Consider the following 16454-nt stretch of genomic DNA (forward strand, 5'->3'; position numbering starts at 1 on the left):
TTATGGTGTATGTGTTCTTATCCATGTGAATCGTCAAAACCATAGTCACAAGACAAGGATAATGACAAATCCAAACTCATATGGACTGAACTTATGCAATCTTAACTTCTTGCCACCTGGCAGTACAGGGCCTGCCATTGCTTCCAAGTTGTTATGCAACCAATTGAGAACTTTCAGAACTCCTATGCAAAGCCAACTTTAACTGGAATGGGCACAGAATATGTCAACACGATAGGTTATAAACCTCAAGTCGTGTGCTAGTGAAGAACCTCAGGTTTTATTCTTGATTAGTTCTTGAAATTCTTTTTAGGATCTTTAACACTCCCACTATCCTCTTGACATATAAGACTATCTTGCCAAATATTCAAGAGATAGTGCGGATTCTTTATCAAGACAAACACTTCACACAATTGGCCTTAGTTGGTCTTTGTTTTATCCAAAACATCACAACTTACCAATTTCAAATGTACAAGAGTAGGACACTTTTACTCTTACATTTGACAAGTGTTTTAAACCTTTCTTTAAGATATGTCACTCAAGTTACAATCTTGGAGTATGACTCTAAGAATTGTTTTGGAACGAAGTATGACTCGTCTTCCTGATCTAACCATTTCAACAATTCATGACTTCTCTTCTTAGTCATAAGAATGCACTAAGATGACCTTTAGAGGACTAATTGTGATATGATTTCTAAATCATTAAGTTGATCACAAACATGATACTAAAGTACTCTCCCATCTTTTTCAGATTTGAGAAACTTTTATCTTTCCTGCCTAATTTGATTCTTCCCATTCGTTCTGCCATACATTGAGACTTTTCCAATGTTTCAGAATTATACTTAAACTTGTAACTATAACCATATTTACTAAACTTTAGTAAATCAAATAGTATTAACGAGCTTTGTGGTGGACATGACCAGTGCACAAGAATGTGTACTCGATCCCTTTAGTCCTTCACTTGACTCACACATCCATGTGAACAAGTAATTAGTCTTGATTTTCCAATACTTGAAAGTTCTCATTCATCATACTATTCAACTTGCATGATTCCAAGTTTCGGTCCAATTGAAACTTGGGCGATGAGGAACTTTCCTGATTTGGTAAATTTAGACACTACCACAAATGAAAGAATCAAATCCATTTTCCAATATTGTTGTCAGTGGAATCATATAAGCAACAATTTTCCACAAATTCCATTGTAAGGATACTTCAAATAAATAAAATTAAACAATTTTCTTTTATTTTAAAACTTTGCGGAAAAACTTATCCTTACAATCCACATGGAAAATTGTTGTTATCTATTCCTTAGCAATATATCATAACTTCTTAAGCAACTGCTCAAAATTCTGATGCGATCGAAATCCACCTTCGCGATCAGAATCAGCATATACTTCCTTTAAGATTTCTCTCTATTCTTTGATTCTTAAAACATCAACATGTGACCCAGTCACATCATGTAATGAGGATCTCAGAATAGAACTTAACAGAGTTAGATAATGGGCTCTACCTGATGTAGAGTCAAACTTATTGACTTTAACATCCTTAGGTAAATTTGGCAGCTTTGCAATCAACGCCCCTTCCTTTGGCAAAATAAACATATGGACCCTTTGGTAATGGGACTATCTCAGACTTAGCCTTTCTCTTTACCATTTGGTCAACCGGGTTGACTATGGCCAATCCCTTTCCATTGGGAAGAGAATGCTTTTTCTGGATTTCCAGTGTCACCATTATCGCTGTCCATAAAGTTTTTGGGAAGTTGATCTTCTAATCAAATTTGCTTTACTATCGTTCCAAATCATTGCTGATTCAGCAACACCAAGCAAATAGATATGATCATTAAGGTTCATGTCATAGTCTGTTTCATAGTAGTCCCAAAGGAACTCACTATGTGACTTAGAAAGTGATTGAACATCCAACTTTCTCAATACTTTGACACCCAACTCTCCCGGCTTGTCAATATGTGACTTCATCTCTAAGATGTGATCACACATAGACCTTTCTTTCCATTAGGGCTTGAGTGACCTTGAACTTGTGGGTTAGGGAGAATAATTGGAGGAGGTGGAGGAAGAGAAGTATGACTTCCATGACCCAAACTCGGGAAGTCATATTCATTAGGAAAGCTTGGTTTGGGAAGATCATTGTTGTCTAAACCAGACATCAACAATGGGAGAAATTCACGTAAAGTTGATTTAAGTCCTTAATAATACCCAATATGATATATTAAGGCTAGGACCCAACAAACTATTTTATAACTTGGAAGAGGGATGCTGTAATCCAAGCTATAAAATATTTGAAGGTAGGTGAATGACGATTCACCAATTTCCACCAAGATAAACGAAATGTATTATTAGGTTTTAATTGGTTTTGAAACTCCTAGATTCTTTTGAGATTCATTGAACTTTTCAATGACATGTTTCAATCTCGAGTGTGCCCTTCAGGTTTTGTGACTGGGATGCCGAGGATCACAAAACAAGGTGTGAAGTAACCATGCAAATATACTTGGTACCCTTAATATTTACCCCTCAATCGATGTGCCGGTTAACCACACACGCTCCAACGATACTATGATAAACATTAAGTTACCCTTTGCCTACCTTGTTAAGTCCAGGTTAGTGTGCCGGTTAACCACACACGCTCCGCTAACAGCTTAAACAAAGTGCAAAGTGTAATTTCATGGATTAGCACCTTATTCACATTTTCCTAAGTAACTAAGATTGGGAATTTATAAGTGTTTAGTTACTTAGTATTTATCATTATACTTATAATGAAGGGAGAATTATAGTCCTTGTCCTACCTGTTCGGCTAACGACCCTCCACCAGTCAAGGAAGCGGTGGGTGAGAGTGGACACCCATTAAACTGCCATTTTATAGGCAGTAACCTTATACCCCCCTTATAGACCGGCTTCGTGAATGAGGCCTACTAATGGTAAGACGACTTGCTCTTATACATATAATATATTAAACTTTTAATATTATAATAGTATAAGGGTGTATTTTAGACATTTAAAATACTTGGTGGTTTAATCTATTAATTAAACTATACTCTTAATTTAATTAAATTTAAACCATGTCATTATGGAATTATTAATTCTCTTTTAATTAAACACTTTAATTATATATTAATAAAGTCCATAAAAGTTAATTGAATTATTCAATAAAAACATCATAATTCCAATTATTAAATTCAAAATTAAAACCATTTAATTAATTGTTTAAGTTATGAACCCAAGAGTTTTAGAATTCAATTCTTTTTTTTTTATCATAAAAAAACTTTTTCCAAATTCCAAAACTTGAGGGCAAGTTTTGTAACTCTTGAAAACTTTTGGATTCCATAACTTATGGAGTTAAATACTTGTTTTATGATGAAACTTTTCATGTTCCATAACTTAAGAACAAGTTATGAAATTCTTTAAAACATTAAGACCAAGTTTTGTAACTCCATAAAAAACTTTGAATCAATTTTTTTAAAAACCTTTTCATATCCATAACTTATGGAGGTTTCAAAAAACTCTTTAGATCAAACTTTTAAAACTAATAAAATAATCATATCATTTTATCTTTTACTAAATTTGACCTAATTCAACTCATATAGCAAATGATTCAAATTTTACAAATAATTAGTTGTTCACAAAAACAAGTAATTATCTTAAAATTTGACAAACGTCATGTTTTTTTCCTTTTTTTTTCCAACTTGAAAATAAAACATTTGCATCAATATAACAGAAAACAACCCATGGCTCTGATACCACTGTTGGGTTTTGAGCATTCTAACACTCCTATGGTGTACATGCAACCCTATAAACCTTGGATCTATGTTTTCTCTATTATACATGCAAATATTAACTATTCCAAAGTTTCATCCTAACTAGCATATTATGAAACACCTATACTACAAAGTTCTAGTTAGATGACATACCTTTTGATGTAGCTTGATGTCTTCAAGCTTTAAGAGCTTAGCCCCAATAGTGTGGAAGCCTCAAATTGAATCACAAATCAACAAAACACCTTGGAAGAACTTGAGAGAATATGTATGCACACTAAAATCGGCCCACTCTTATTTTCACACACTTGTGCCAATTTTGTGAGCCAAAGACCCCTTTATATATTATGGAGGATTAGGGTTACATCCATGTAAACCCTAATACCCATGACCTTTCATTTACATAGGATCCATGGGTTAAAAGCTCCATGGACCATCCATGAAAGCTTAGCCCAACCTAAATGAACTTGGCCCATTCCATATATATAAGAGTCCATATTTAATTAGTTCTTTTTTGATCACTTAATTAATTCTAAATTAATTCTTGATCAATACTAATTAAATAATATGATTCCATATTAATATATTAGAACTTATAATATATTAATCATAATCATAAAATATACTATTCTCAAAAGACTATCCATATAAATTGTGCCGGTGAAGTGCAACCCAAATGGACCATGACGGGTCGGGTCAAGTACATACCAAATATAGTTATGGACTTAGACATTAATCCAACACAGACATGTCGAAGGCTTGAAGAGCCGTCCAGATAGACTGAAGGCCTGTGAGGCGGTCCAGTCAGGCTGATGACTCATTATGCATGCTGTTCTGTATTGGTTATATGATATGGTTATGTTTGTATGGCGTTGGTATTTTGGGGAAACTCACTAAGCTTCGGTCTTACAGTTGTTGATTTTGTTTCAGGCACTTCTGATGATTGCGGGAAGGCGAAGGCGTGATCGTGCACCTCCTTATATTTTCATGATTGATTCTGGGAATACTCTTATGTCTAAACTATTTTGAAAACAACCTGTAATAACTTAATGGTTTTAAAATGTGTTAAAAAGTTTAAATTTGGCTTGAATTTTATGGGTGTTACATCGAAGGACCAAGGAATGGTTTCTAGTCCTCGGTGGGAGTGATGACTTAAAGGTGCGAGGGTATAGTGACGCCAGTTTTCAGACCGACCGTGACAACTATCGTTCTCAGTCAGGATGGGTCTTTACCCTGAATGGAGGATCAATGACTTGGAAAAGTTCCAAGCAGGAGATCGTAGCTGATTCAATGTGCGAATCAGAGTACATAGCGGCGAGCGAAGCGTCAAAGGAGGCAATATGGTTGAAGAACTTTATCGGAGACCTTGGAGTTGTGCCAGCCATAAAGGAGCCTATGGAGATTTTCTGCGATAATTAAGGAGCGGTTGCCTTAACCAAGGAACCGAGGGATCATGGTAGATCTCAACATATCAACAGGAAATATCATTTTATTCGACATCGGGTGAAAGAGGGACTCCTCGTAGTGAAGAGGGTATCGTCAGAGGATAACCCAACAGATCCCCTCACGAAGGGACTGAGTAGGGTTAAGCACTTGAGCACACTAGGAGCATTGGGCTGAAGGACGATATTAGTTTAGGTTAGATAGCTTCGAAACGTGTATTAGATAAATTGTAATTGACATTTGATTATTAAATAAAGGAGTATTATTTATAAGTAAAGTTACTATCTTATGTTAATTATTTACCTATTGTTTCACTTTGCATGTTTTGACTTCCTGAATAATAAGATTATTCGAACGTTCCACAGTCGCTCATACTTTGGGAGTAGGTATGAAAGAAGATTGTCGTGAATTGGTTTGTAGACTGTCTAAAGTGTATTAGACATAGCAAAAGTTTGTTGGAACGTTCATGAGTGCTTATGAATAATATTTGAGCATTGGATTAAACCCACGCTTGCTGGTATCACTTCATGGAATTTATCACGAGTGATCGCAAGACGATAATATCATATGGTCTTGAAACCTAGATATATGGTTTATTGTTTGCAAGTTGGTTGTGCATTGATAATGCGTAAACGCATCAGTAACTTGATGTTATAAAATGCATTGTTGTGCATGATTTGACGAGTGAATGGTAAATGTATATAAGTCGAAGTTTATTTATTCCTTTTATCCTAAGAGGGTAAAAGCGATATCTGGGCCCCTCGATGATTTGGTTTGACTTATGTGTTGGGCCCGGTCAGAACTTAGTTGATGTGTTCAATTAAGTTCTATGTCAGACAAATCAGAGATCGAGAAACATACTGTTGGATAATAAGTATGACTATGTTCCATGTAATTGTCTGCACGATATCTAGAACGGAGGACTATACGATCCCTTATCTAAAGGACAGGTTACTGATAAGATCAGAGTTTGACAGCATCTTTGATAACTATGATTGTTAATCGGATCCTGAAGTCGTACTTGCATTTATAGTTACTAGACTTATCCAAGTGGGAGACTGTTGGATTAGTGTCTAAGCCCGTAACTATATTTGGTATGTGCTTGACCCGGTTGTGCATGGTCCTTTTGGGTTGCCTTCACCAAAGCAACTGGATAGGATGATTTATGGAGAGAGAGAGAGAGAGAGGTTATTATGGTTTATTAATATATTATATGGATAATATATTAAAGGATAAATCATATAGTTTAATTAATATTAGTCAAGAATTAGTTAAGAATTAATTTTGTGGCTGAAATAGATTAATTAAACAAAGGGGACTGGAACTGTCAATTGTGTGATAGTTGGTTTTGGGCTATGAATCCTCATGGGATTAAGGGGGACGGAATTTGGATTGCAAGCCCACTCAAATTTTGTCCTAGGAGGCCTTATTCCAGAAGGTTCCCAAGCTGCTTAGGGCCTAAGTCATCCAATTAGGGTTTTGACTGAAACCCTAGCTGCTCAGCTATTTAAAGGACCCCATGGCTTCAGTTTCAGACACACCAAGAAACCCTAAGGTTACTATAGCCGAAATTCACCCTCTCTCCTTCTCTCTTCTAGATCATCCTCTTGCTTGTGGTGTTTGTGAGCCATTAGAGGTGTTACACTTGTAACACTAAGCTTCTTAAAGATCAAGGATTCTTGCAACCATTGAAAGGTATCCTCTAAACTTGTTTTGTTACAGATCTCAATTTCAATGTATGCTAGATTAGGGTTTTCAAGTCTTGGATGAATTGCATGTACAATAGAGAAACCTAGATCCAAGCTTTAGGGTTTTGCATGAGCACATAGGATTGTTCTTTTGTATAAAACCCATCAAATTCTACCACTACTTAACTATAACGACTATCCATATTCGAGTCACTCTTTAACTCGAACACCTTTTCATGAATCATATACACACATCATGAACTGGAGCTAGTAGTATAAATTAGGTCTAAGTCTCATAGGAACTTAAGTCAAAGTTGAAACTATGACCAGTATACTTGGTTCGTTAATTTCACTTGAATCTCGGAACCACTACATAGAAATGTCAATAAACCGATAGAAATAAATTACCAACATTATTTCCAACTTGAATAAGAGTTAGGAAACACAAAAATAATTTGAAGTCTCAAAGATTCAATTTATTTTGATATTCAAAGTTTAAAAAAATCCAAAAAAAAAACCCTAAAAACCCTAAATACCTAATTTTATAAACTTTAACCTCAAAAAATTATATGAAAATAATTATGAATCTTACAATATCAACTTAAAATAATTAAATTCATGGAAATATAATCAAAGATAGGAAAGATTAAACCATTTATCTTATTCCTAAAGTTATAAGCTAAATTATCAAAGATTAATGCATAAATCAACCTAAATACAATTTATAAATTTTTTTAAAAGTTTATAAAATATAGGAAAATGATTTAAATGTAATTTTGAGAGAGAGGGCCTCTCTCATCCTCCAAAAAGTCGTCCACCCCCTCTCCAAGACACTCTTCCCCCAAGACAATAATCATTTTATCCTCCTACACACTTCACTTCTTTCTCATACTTCCTTCTCTTTCACTCTTCTCTCTCTCTCTCACACTCTACAACTCCATTTCTCTCTTCCTCTCTCTACCATCCTCGAAAATTTCCAGAAAATGAGTCTCAAGACACCAAAAATCATCCTCATCAAGTGTGTTCTTAAGGTAAAATCGAAAACCCCTTATTCTCGTTTCAAAGTTACACCATTTCATGAACATTTTTCTACTTCTACACCATTCTATGGATGGATTATGAATAATATGTTCATAACCACGATTTTTACGATGACGGTGGTAGTATTTCACCCAAATACCAACATGCATGTGATGATCTTCAAGCTTAGATGCTAGATGATCACAGTATGTTGTTAAAAAGCTTTCAAATATGTCATAAAAGATTTATTCACAAATAAATATCTAAACCTTATTTTCTGCTCAAATCCTATTTTTTCTAGAATCCAGACAACAAAACAAGATGATCTGAAAATTTTCAGAAAATAAATCATTTTTTTCGATCTATTGTTATTTTTGCAAGAAAATAGATCAATAATTCATATAAAATACTTTTGATGGTCAATAAATTCTGGTAAATTTCGGATATCGCCTACGCAGTGAGTAAAGACTTTTCATGAAGTTGCATGAATTTCTAAGGCTGTTTTCTGTTGATTTCTATTTTATTTTTGTCGAAGAGAAATAAATAGAAAAATACAGTTATAAATATGCAAAGCCGTATTTCAAAATTTTCACGTCTTCTAGACATCATAAAGACTCTGTGAAAAATTCTTCAGATTTTTCCAAGACAATTTCCTATTTTTCCCGATTTAATGAATGTTTAAGGGATTAAATTGATGAAAAATACCTACACTTATTCAACAATTATGAAACTTTACCAGAGCATCTTACATTATATTAGGATGCTATATAATAAGTTGGATGATTTTTCTCTTCTGTATGCTATTTTGTTTCTATTTTCCTAAGATTAAACATTAATAAATCCAAAAATCGGACTCCACTGTTTACAAATGACTCTTGATATTTTTCCTATATTATTTACAACATCAAATAATTTTACAAAACTTTTTAGGAATTATTTTAATTGTTTACTATTTATTCTAATTTTTATTTATTAAATACACATAAATTATGAAAATCACACTTATATATATGAATGCAACCCAAAATAGACAATGCTACTATCGGGTTAAGGACATATCAATTATAGTTATGGGCTTAAACACCTAATCCAACAGTCTTCCGCTTGGATAAATCTAATAACTATAACTGTCGGGTGTTGTTAATGACACCCATTCACCTACAAATTCTTTTGACATAATTTGACACCAAGCAATCATGGTTACTTTATTTTATTTTATTCTTTCCTTTTTTCTAATTACTATAATAAAATATCGATATATTTATTATTTACAAAACAAACCCTTAACTTTTAAATTTTATTTTAAACTTTAGATTCAATTTGTGAAACTCAAATATACATCAAAAAAAAAATTTCTCGATTGTTTTTTTTTTTCAAATAAAATATCAATATTAACTAGTCATAATATTTACGTTTAGAAGGTTTACTGAAAAATAAATTTTTTATATTTTTTGTGGACGTATACACATTTAGGAAAAACAATAATATTAGAAAAAACATTTTATTTTTATTATTAAGAGGTTAAGATGCTCATATAAAAAAGTGATTTGTTGAAAAAATTATTTTTTTTTTAAAACTTCGCGGTTATGATGCACAAATATATCAAATTTGTATATTTTTATAATCTATTTAAGGCTAGATCTGGTTTCGTTATGAAAGGCTTTGGTATAACATATCGATAGTTTCTTATTTTATTTAAATGATAAATTGTAGTAGTAACTTAAAGTTAAGAGTTATAAAATGTAACTTTTATATAAACAAAAGCGGCTAAAACAAAATTCTAAAATTATAATTTGTAGTTTGTGACGATACAACGTTGAGCGCAACAACAGTGAGTAATATGGTGTTTGTTTTTCTTCAAAACCTCTTTTTGGCCTCTTATGTCTGCGTCGCGCTGTCGCTGCGCAGACATCGCACAGACTTTTGGTCTCGCGGACTAGGGTCCCGTGTTGCTTTTGGTGTTAAATTTTTTTGGCCAATTGTCGATTCTAGTAAAATCATAATCGTTCTTTGGTCTAGCGGTAGAGAATGACTTTCTCATTTAAGAGGCCATGAATTCAATTCTCGTTTGAGACATAGATGGCGATGTTAGAAGTAATTAGTTTGCTGTTTCAAAAAAAAATTCAGTTTAATTAATCAAATCGAACACCAAATCCAAAATAATTTTTTAACACAATAATTTTGTAACACCCGGTTCCTAGTATGTATTTAATTCATAATTTATTCATTTTTGTATAGAAACTCGACGAGTTGGAGGCCCCAAACTCGTCGAGTAGAGATGGATTGGGACATGGGTTGTGAAGTCTACTCGACGAGTCGAGAAGCCTCAAATCGACGAGTTGGAATGGTAGAATGAAACCCTAATTTTTAGGGTTTTGCACCCTATTTAAACACCTTAACCCCCATAAGTTGGCCTCATTTACAGCCTCCATTGTCCCAACCCTAGCCACGAAACCCTAATTCACTTTTGAGAGTTTTGAGCCATTTTTGTTCATTATTTGTGATTTTAAAGAAGAGGATACTTGAAGAAGGAGCAAGGACGTGTAAGTGAAAAGTAGATCCAGAAGTTAAGCTTCATTTCTGGTTCATCTGATGTATAAAGCTTCATTTCTGGCTCATCTGGGTGGGAAAGTCCCAATTCAGTGGATATGAGGAACTTGACGAGTTCGTGAAAGAACTCGACGAGTTGGATCGCGATTTCAAGGTTTTATGATTTATGGAACTCGGCGAGTTGATGGGCCAACTCGGCGAGTTGAGTCAGAATGTTGACTTTGACTTTGACTTTGACTTTGATCACAGTTGACCCGTAAGGGGTTATGAATATGAAAGGGTACTTAAAGGAAATATTTTATGTTTAGGAGCTTGAGTTGGGTGAGATCCGGAGCCGAGGATTTTTCAGCTACTTTCCAGTGTTCGAGGTGAGGTACCTTCTAGTAGAAGTGGGTCGAAGGCACCAATACCGACTCACTAGTAGTTGATTACAGTAGAGATGATTGTCTTTGTGATAATTGTCTGGTATGCCACTATTTGATATGATTTATGTGCCAGTATGCTATGATATTATGTGATGGTGGTAGGAGGGGTGAAATAGTCCCCATAATCGGTTGAAATAAACTGAAGGGTAGGTCGGGCACCCAAATATGTCTGACAGTATGTTTATGCTATGTATTATGTGGTAGTGGTAGGAGTGAAATAGTCCCTGTAACCGGTTGAGATAAACCGGATGGTAGATCGGGCACCCAGATATGCCTGACATGGTAGGTCGAGCACCCAGATATGCTTGACAGGGTAGGTCGAGCACCCATATATGCTTGACAGGGTAGGTCGGGCACCCATATATGCCTGACAGGGTAGGCCGGGCACCCAGATATGTCTGGCAGTATGTTATTATGCGGTTTGATGTGGAAACTCACTAAGCTTCGTGCTTACAGTTTTCAGTTTTGGTTTCAGGTACTTCCTTTTTGAAGGAAAAGAAACCGGCATGATCGCAACGCATCATACTACATTTTCCGCACATGAGATCTCTAGGAGTTTTACTCTGATATTGTTTTATCATGACATGTTTTGATTATGGATGCATTGGTTTTGATATGAGTTGATTCTATGATGTTTTCAGACAATGGTTTTATAATTATTAAATTAAAAATAAAATTTTTGGCCTTTAATTTTGGGATGTTACAAATTTAATAAATCTCTTTAGTATTATTATAATAATGTACACATGGAAGAAATTAAAAAAAAAGTTTAAAAAATAGCAAAAGTTTGAGACAACGAACTATTTTATCTACATTAAGAAAGCAAAATAAGAAAATATATATTTTACGACTGATAAAGGTGAAAAAAATTAAATACAAACTGATTTGTTCTATTTTTTATATTTTTTTTTGTAGTTTAGATATATAAATAATAAAGTATGTTTATTTTATATTATATAAACTAACGAGATATATATATATTTATATATATATATATATATATATATATATATATATATATATATATATATATATAATTAAAAAAACAATAGAATGTAATTTGAAATTATTTTAATAAATGATATGTGTATACAATTAAAAAAAAGGCTAAAAATCATATAATTTAAAACTATTTATATAAAATAAAACATGGATATATTTTGGAATATTTATATAAATTAAAGGGCTAAAAGACGATATTAAAATAAAACATGGATATAACTTGGAACATCTATACTACTTAGGGGGCTAATAAGAGATATTAAAATAAAACGTGGAAATATAACTTGGATATGAATCCGATCTCAACAACAAAATATATTATAAATCACATCAAATATGTAATCATTACAATTTTGGGTGCGAATAAAACCCCCCTTGAGTGACTAAATAGTCAATTCTTTCTCCATTCTTAATGGTTTTGCCCCATGGGAACAAGTTTCTGACTTCAAATCTTTGGGGATTCAGAATGGTTTTGCCCCATATGAACAAGTTTCTGACTTCAAATCTTTGGGGATGCAATCGTATCTCATTTCTAGGAAGTGTTTGTTTAAAAAACCACATGAACGAAATACTCGTAGTGGAATCTTTTTTGAATGCTTGGTCCATTTTGGTCAATTGAGACAAAAAAGGACGAAAAAGGAATCAAATGATTTTGTTGCGATTTGATGATTTATGTCTTCGGTGATGAATAATTGATGATGTATGCATAAGAGTTGGATTGAAGCCTTGAAAGGATCATGTGCTTGTTTCCAGCATACGAGTCATCATTCAGGAGCATTGCCACAAAAAAGCTCAAAGCAGTCAACAGGATGTTCAAGCACTGCATCACGAGTCATCATTTTGAAGAGGCCTGTCTGGCGGACAATTTTTTTGGTCATTTGCCAAAATACCCGCCGACTTATTCGAGCTCACATCCAACACCCGTAATTTGTAAAGAAATCCCACCTCCATCGGCAAACACCCCGATATATTTGTGTTAGTAAGCAACAGTTCTTCCATGGTGTTTGTGAAGTTTGCTATGTTTGGCGTGATAAATCCTCCTAAGTTGTTGTTCGCGAAAACCACCATAGAAGTTGTGCTGGACCCCAAATTCGAAGGAATCACAAACGTTAAACGGTTGTTGTTAATGAAAATCGCGTCTAGGTTTTTTTGTTAAAGAGTTCAGGCAGCAATGGCCCTTCGATTCATTGAAACGAAGTGATAAATTTGAGTAGGGGTGAGCACAAACCGAACCGACTAAAGAAAAACCGACAAAACCGCAATAAACCGCAACCGAAAAACCGAAACCGATGCAAAAACCAATGGTGCGGATTTAATTTTGCAAAAACCGAAGGTCCAAATAACCGGTCCACCAAAACCGAACCGCACCGCAAGCGTGTATAGTAATAAATCAATCAATGTATATTATATACATGTTATTTAAAATACTTATAAACGATAATATATTTATTATATGTTTATTTTGTGTTTTTGTAAGACTATATGGGATGCAAAAGAAATGTTCTATTGTTAGCTAAACGTACTAATCGATTACATGTAATAAGCTTGTAACAAATTATGTCAAAATCAACCAACATTCAGTTATTAATTAGTTTCTGAGTAGTCACAAGTTATATTTTAAGCGACTTACAATTTTTGTTTATGTATTTTTGTTTTGAGTTGAAAATGAATGATTTAAAAAAAAAAAAAAACAGCACAATAAAAACTTACATGCACATGGTTTTCAGTTCTTACAATTTTAAAAAACCACACCAAAAAACATAAAAAATTGCACCAAATTTTAAACACGGTTTAAAACCGAAACCGCACCGATACAAACCGAAACCACATTTAAAAACCGAAAAACCGAACCATTGCAAAACCGTACCCAACGGTTTTAAGAATACAAAAACCGCACCATGCGGTTTGCGGTTCGGTTTGGCCTTAAAACCGCACCAAACCGCACCATGCTCACCCCTAAATTTGAGGCTATAGGAGGGACATGATGATGGAAGGGAAGGGACCCACGAACCGATTGTTACTTAGGTCAAGCTCGACCAATAATTAACCTACATGGCAATACAACCTATGGTAACATGTAAAATTGGATTAACTTAACAGGTAAAATTGGACTTTAGGCAGCTAAACTATTAGAAAAAAATAAGGGCCCTTAAAAGTCAAGATTTTTTAGGGCTAGAGTGTCATTTTCCGTCAAACTCTATAGAAATTATTATAGAGGTTTATTTTCTGATATTTACTTCTTTTATAGATTTGATTGAACCCAAAGAGAAAGAGAACTTCTGGTTTTCATCAAGAGACATCCTATGAAGCTTATGTTTGAAAGTTAGATTGACAACACAAAAAACAAATAACTTTATCTGTTTGAAGAAGTTGAAAACAGAGTCCATGTAACTTTTGACTTACATTGTATGATGTATAAATTTATTAACTCATCTTGCTTTTGCCAGCAAACAAAATGCACACTGAATTGTGATTTTTAATTTCGACTAGCCTTCAATTGTTGGTCTTTCACCACTCTATGTCTATTGTAGGCATGACCAGATTGCTATTTAATTGGGAGTGAAGTCCTTTCAGACTTCCTCCTGTAATCCCTTTTAGGTGTATAAAAGACTAAATAAATTAATACTAAAAGACACCGAATGAAAGTTTTTTTAAATCATAAAAAACGCATAAAATTTGACAGCTGTGGGATTTGAACCCACGCCCTTTCGGACCAGAGCCTAAATCTGGCGCCTTAGACCACTCGGCCAAACTGTCTAATTGTTAATTATCTTCTAAAAAGGACCCAATTTTAGTATAATAAAATATAATAAACTTTGAAGCCACATCACGCAACTTGATTGGATAGACTTTAAAAACAAAATAGATCATATAAACATAAAGCAAAAATACAAGCTTATATCAAACATTTGTTTTAACTTAGTCTGGTTGGATTCATCATCAATCAATTTTGCTCTCAGTTCTCCTAAATACCTTATGCGAATATAAGTATACGGAGACATATAGATATAAAGCAAACTTAAAGATTTCAAATATTTACAAAATCTTGTATTGCCTAGATACAGTTCCAAACACCAAACGTCTTGGCTTCGCAACATCAAGTTTCGTGAAAAAAATCATCTGAAACTCATGTCGAATAGTTTAGAATCAATGAGAGACGTGTTGGATTTGAGAGATGCAAAGAGAAGCTGTTTAATTTTCTCAGGATTGAACGTCTCAACATATGATTTGAGGATCTCAAATTGTGGTTTGAGTTAGAAATCTCATTTGAAAGATCCTTCTCAGAGAGCTTTAATTCTTCGAGGGCTTTCTCAAAAGAGTTGAGATTTGTGCTCATCAGCAAGATTGGATAGGATAGAAGCTTTAATTTTCGCAGATTCACCTGTAATGGTTTTGTCAAGATCAGTGAGATCAACTTCCCATCTGTGTGAAAGAGTGTGCGGAATCTTCAAATTGATAAAGTTGCGAATTTTAAGCTGAACTTTACAAATGTCAGCCTTTGTCGCAAGAGAGTTAATGGGATTATCATCCTCTTCATTCTCTGAGGGGTGACTATCTTCAAATTCCTCGGTAGTGGATGATTAAGGAAGTGGAATATCAATGGGACCAAGGAGAGATGTTGATGAGGTGGTTAAGAGGGTACTGATATCAAATGTACCAAAAAATGGCTTAGTGGATGAAGAAGCGATATTCGTAGTTGGAATCAGAGTTGGGTCTCGAACAAGTGATGTGGAACTGGTTTTTTCATGATGAGTTTGCGAAGAATCTTCGGGAGAGTTTCGAACGCCAGATGGCTGAGAAGAAAATTTAACGTTTTTCTTTGGCTTCTTCGTCTTTGTTGTGGTGGTGGAGGTGCAGGTATATTGGGACAGGACCCATGCCATTGAACATTTTGATGACTTCATTATCACCAGGAAGTTGAGGATTTCTAGAGGGGTTGGGACTTGGGAGATGAATAATTTCACGAAAAATCTCTTTTGATAACTCGAATTCTTCTCCAGATTTATGAGTGAACAGAATTAGGTCTGACCCAGTTGAAATCGTGGCAAAAAAAATATGCAGATTGCATAAGATCTAATGGAATTGTTGGGGCAACTGTAAGCGCATGGTAGATGAGAAGACACTTGATGACTTCAGCCATAATTTGAACGTCTGTAAGAAACTTGGAGAAGACTTCTGGATCGAATGATACTTGAAAGTTGCTATCATGGATGATCAAGACAACGAATTCTTCACGAGAGGACGGAGAAGTAGAAACATTTTCAAAGGTGGCAGCCATTTGAGATACTCGAAGTCTGATTTTGAATGAAGCTATGATTTAGGGTTTTTGGTTCACAGCGAAAGTATGAACAAGGAAGATGACGAAGGCGTAAATAATTTATTGAGTAAATTACACGAATGATCCTATGGTTTAGGGTAATTTGCACGTTTGGTCCCTAACTTATTTTTTAACTCGGAAGGTCCCTACTGTTTGTTTTTGTTACACGCTTGGTCCCTGTCTTGCCTAAAAAGACTATTTTGCCATTGATTTTTTAATTTATTTAAATAAACACACCCCCAACCCCAT

At 34.2% G+C, this 16454-nt stretch overlaps 1 non-coding gene across 1 annotated transcript; it reads right to left on the bottom strand.

Annotated features, from left to right (window-relative positions):
* Positions 1-14564: 14564 nt before the first annotated feature.
* On the bottom strand, positions 14565-14644 carry TRNAL-UAG (transfer RNA leucine (anticodon UAG)). Its single transcript has one exon. It is a non-coding gene; the product is annotated as a tRNA-Leu (tRNA).
* Between the last annotated feature and the right edge of the window lie 1810 nt (positions 14645-16454).

This window comes from Lactuca virosa, chromosome 3 (genome assembly GCF_052849685.1).
Source record: "Lactuca virosa cultivar CGN04683 chromosome 3, Lactuca_virosa_CGN04683_v6, whole genome shotgun sequence".
Lineage (NCBI taxonomy): Eukaryota > Viridiplantae > Streptophyta > Magnoliopsida > Asterales > Asteraceae > Lactuca > Lactuca virosa.